Source organism: Xenopus laevis, chromosome 3L (genome assembly GCF_017654675.1).
Source record: "Xenopus laevis strain J_2021 chromosome 3L, Xenopus_laevis_v10.1, whole genome shotgun sequence".
Classification (NCBI taxonomy): domain Eukaryota; kingdom Metazoa; phylum Chordata; class Amphibia; order Anura; family Pipidae; genus Xenopus; species Xenopus laevis.
In genome coordinates this window covers 27932527-27937749 of record NC_054375.1, presented here as the reverse complement: position 1 = coordinate 27937749, position 5223 = coordinate 27932527, and positions in this window count along the sequence as shown.

Genomic DNA, 5223 nt, shown 5'->3' with positions numbered 1-5223 from the left:
TCATAATATATATATATATATATATATATATATATATATATATATATATATATATATATATAGATATATATATAATTTTACATTAAAGTTCATGTTTTTTTTAAATAATGTATCCACAGTCTTCAGAAGTAAAATCTACTTGCCCAATAGTAGGACTTTTTCTGGTGTCTTGACAAGCATGTACTCCTATGTCTACAGCAACACCAGGGCATATTTATACCATTTCTTTCATTGTCTGACAGCTAATCTGCCTCTTTACCTGAAGTTCCCCAACTGCCCCTCTTATGACAATGTTACCTATATTGTATACATATACAGTTACCATAATACTATTATTTGTCCCCACCCAAGATGGTGTCAGGTGCTTAAACTGGATGACCTTCACCTGCCCTTCAGGTCTTGCGCTGGGTGGACATAATGGCTGCGGGGGGGGGGGGGTCCAGGGGTGTGTGTGGCCCCTAAGGCAGCACTCCTGATGGGCCCTGGACCCCCAGTCTGAACTGTCTGATACTGAATGAATGACAAATAAGTAGAGCAGATATGTCAAGCTGGAAGCCTGTAGGCTGGATTTGTTGCCCTCCAAGTAATTTTTATTTATTTTATTTTTAATGGCTCCATAGATAAGGCAAATGTTTTCTACTTAGGCAAATTGTGGTGCTCTGTAGTTTTCTAAAGCTATGGAATAACAAAGATTGCATATTAGGGAAGGGAGACTGGATCCATAGTTGCTAGGGCAATTAAGAATACATTTTTCCCATACTTCTTGCTATTTCATAATCCATATTCCTCAGTATGTCTTCAGTTACCTCACATTCATATTTAGTGAGTAGAATGAATTTAAATATTAAAAGGGTGGTTCACTTTTTTGTGTCTTATAGAATGGCCAATTCTAAGCAACTTCAATTGGACTTCATTTTTTCTTTTTATCATTTTTTAATTATTGCCTTCTTTTTCTGACTCTTTCCAGCATTCGAATGGTGGTCACTGACCCCATCTAAAAACAAATGCTCTGTAAGGCTACAGATGTGTAGTTGTTGCTACCTTTTTTTTATCTATTCAGGCCTCTCATATTCATATTCCAGTCTCTTATTTAAATCAATGCATGGTTGCTAGGGTCATTTGGACCCTAGCAAAACTAAAAGTCAGACTTCATTGTTGAGTATGACTGTTGCAATATTGTATGTCTAAATGGGTTAATGCTCAGTACTCTAATGCTGTGCATTAAAAAGTTAACATTTTGTGAACAGTAAAAGGAACAGATGAAGTATGGATAGTAAACAGAATGTTGAAAATATGGGGCACACTATGGTGTTTCAGTATATACTGTATATATACAGTATTCTAATAATTTCATTTTATCCTCCATTTTCCTTTTTACAGTTTTATTTGGTGAAATAGAATCTGACCGCCATTTTTCCTAGCCCCTTTTCTATTACTCTTAACTCCTAAATTAATTCCATTCATTTATTCCATTCTAATTGTAACAGCCCAATCGACTTCTCACACTCCACGTCCATTTCTGCCTTAAGATTCATATATTTTGCCACCTGGAAATACTGACAAAATACTGTAAACTATACTTGCGCCATCTTTAAAAGGATCCCATAATGACTTATCTACCTCCCTCCGCCGTCCTATGGGATGACCCACTTCCTGCCAAGGGTAAAGGGACCTCATAAAACGCCTACAAGGGCTACATCAAGACCCCAGTAAGACACCCCTGAATTTAAATCTTGAATCCTGTGACTTGCTTCCACATCCACAGTTTTATCATATCTCTGCTGTGAAAAGGTGTCGAAAGGTCGAAATTACAAATGTATGTGATTTTTTTTTTAAAATAATACTGTCAATTCGAATGAACTCACAACTGGAATGGGAGGTTATTAATGAAAAAACTAGAATGTCTACTATTTAATTGAATAGTTCTGAACCAAAAATTAGAATTGTATTTGATTCAAGTTTTTCTAAGAAAAAAACCTTGAATATCAGGAAGGCAATTAACATATTCAGATGGTTCAACGGACCTCTGCCATTGACTTGTAAATGATCAGGCCTCTGAGGAAGTCGCAGACGAAACGCCTAAGGCGAGTGATGTCATCAGGGAGCGCCCACAAACAAGCACAAGGCAGGAGACACTTTGACATTGAATCAAACAATATGCTTCACACCCAAAGACTCTATGGTGATACACTAAAGGGCAGCTCCAATGGGACGTGGCATAGATATGCTTTTAACCGTAAGTGTATTTTAAATATCTGCTTTTAAATAATAAAAGGTATTTTACACGATTGTTGCTGCATATTACCCTACAGCCTACACCAGAAGGTGAGCTGTGTTGCAGGATAAGATTCCTATGTGCAAGATAACGTTTGTGAGTACCCACCTAAAATGTTTGTATAAGGGAAGTAAAATCTTTATTCCCTACAGTGGCATTGCAGGTGGACGGGGTCTACACCCATGTGGTGCATTTCATAATTCCCACCGAGCACAAAAAGAGGTGTTTCCTGGGCCTTTGGCTCTGGCTCCTATTGCAGGCGTTGTGAATCAGACTTGAAGGGATACAAGTTGAGCTGGATAAGGATTCTAATCTAAGGGTAGAACTACATGGGCGATTTACACGCGTTTTCGGTAGATCCGACTTGCTACGCCAAAACGCAGGCGTCGAGTCGGATGCAACGGAAAATAAGGTAAATACAAATGTTGGATGATGTCACAGCGTTCCATGACACACAACACGACTGTCGGAATGCCGACGCTGCGTCTGCATCTGACAGTCGTGTCGTGTTGGATGAATGCTGCGGCACCATTCGACATTGCTGTTGCTTACCTTATTTTCCGTTGCATCCGACTTGACACCTGCGTTTTGGCGCAGTGCGGCGGATCTGCCGAAAACCCGTGGAAATCACCCATGTAGTTCTACCCTTGGCATATTTATTTTCTGATACTAATTGTAAATGAATTTGGCAGGTTTTAGGTGCTGAATATTCCAATTAGAACCTTTTCTATGGTTGTGTGATAAATCTCACATTCGAATTTACATTCGAGTTGGTACTATTAAATTCGAATTTGTGAGTTTTGACACGCAAAAAGATTTAGAAAATTCAAATTCCAATTTACCATTCCAAAGTTTAAAAAATCTGCCCTTAATGTATACATTGATATTCCAATTTACCATTCCAGCCTTAATAAATTTGTCCCTAATGTATACATTGATATTCTGAAACAATTTGCAATTAATTTGCCTTTCTATTCTTTATTCTTTATCTGGTTTCCAGGATCAGCTGCTCCTACTGTAGCAACAAGTGCATATATTCTGAGGCTGTTTTTTTTATTTATTTTGCTTTTATTTGTATTGCTTTTTTGTTTAATTTTTCAACCATAGTGTGGTTGCTAGAGTAATTTGGACCCTAGCAACCAGATTGCTGAAATTGCAAAATGGTTAGTTGCTGAATAAAAGACAAAATAACCACAAATAATAAAAACTGAAAACCAACTGCAAATTGTCTCAGAATATCACTCTCAAAGTCAATTTAAAGGTGAACAACCCCAGTGTATTTCAGTGAATGTCATTTTTCAAACAGATAACCTCATAATGAAAAGGCCAACCACAAAGCTTGAAAAATATTTAGGTTAAGGAAGGATAAAAAAAGACATTTGTTTGACAGTCAATGTAGAGGAAGCAATTCCAACAGACTAATATTATCCAGCTTTGGCAAAACAAAAACATCCTGCATACCATAAACTCATGAACCTGGGGAGAGATAAATAGCGAAAGCAAGAAAATGCAAGCATTAATGGATCTTGGCTTCCTGTGACTGTGTCGTGGCGTTTATGGCTTGCGGAAGAGCGTAGGTTGAGATGTCCGGTGTGTTCTTCACAATAATAGATGAAATAGCACAGCGACAAATATGCAGCTAACTGTTAAACTAAAGAATGTTGCTATTTTCACATCCACAGTTTTATCCTACCCCTACTGTGAAAAGATGTTTGTTACCTTTGGTATCAGTGTATATACATTGATATTTTGATTCCCGGATCAGCTGCTCCTACTTTAGTAACAAGAAAGTTCATATATTCTGAGGCTGATTTTTTTTTGCTTTTATTTGTAGTAGTTTTAACTCCTAGGGTAAGCAACCACAAAGCATATAGGGAAACCACTGGCATAATAAAAATCCAGTAAACTACCAGATGTTTAATACATCTTTCACAAGAAGCAGTCCTTTTATTTATCATATAGTTAACGATTAAATGCCTCACATTTTCTGGTGGCTCCAAAGACCAAGTCACTGATTGATTCCACCTGCTCTTTATGGGCTGATTCCAGCATGAGTCGGAATTCACAAAGCACTACTGACAAACAGCAGGGATGAGTAGTTTGCAGTGGGGGAAAAATATGGAGGCTGATCTATTTCTAAAAACCCACAAGAAGAAATTAAAAAAACTTTTTTTAAAAAAAAATTCATAGGTCAGGTCCGTTGTCGGATGAAAGTCGTTAGATGCGTGATCATTCGGGAACCACTAACCTCGTGCGTGTCGCAGTCGGGGAGAGACGGACCGGACAATGGGGTAGGCGTCAGAGCAGGTACGTGCCTTGCGCCCCCCCAGCTTTGCGCCCTAGGCACGTGCCTACTCTGCCTACCCCTAGTTCCGGCCCTGCTGTACTCACACAGACGCATGTAAGCGTCAAAGGCAGGTGGGACGCAGCATGTTGCATTTCACCTGTGTCCAGTGCATACATGTCTGTTGTAGTACAGCCCCATTCAAAATAATTGACTGTGTCTACTCCTGCTCTCCCCTGTGGCTGAACGGAAGAAAGCGCAACACAGGGGAGCGCAGGCAAAAACGGCCGTGTGTAAGAGCCCTAAAGGTGGCCACAGACGATAAGATTTTTTGACCAATTTTAAATCAATCCAAGAAATTTGTCAAATTATAGTGAGGTAAGTGGTTCCCGAAAGATCACGCATCTAACGACTTTCATCCGACAACGGTCAAAAAAACAATCGGTCAGGTTAGAAAATTTTTATCAGTGAAATGTATCCATTGTCTAATTGTTTGCAGGGCCAAGCAGCCAGCTACCAACAGTTTCCTAGCTGCAACTAGAAATATTTCTCTTTTGTTGATGGACAAATTGTACATTTAAACGGTTGTTTAAGGTCCTACGATAACGAAAAGATCTTTTAAAAATCTTATCTTAATCTATGGCAACCTTAAAGCTGGCCAAAC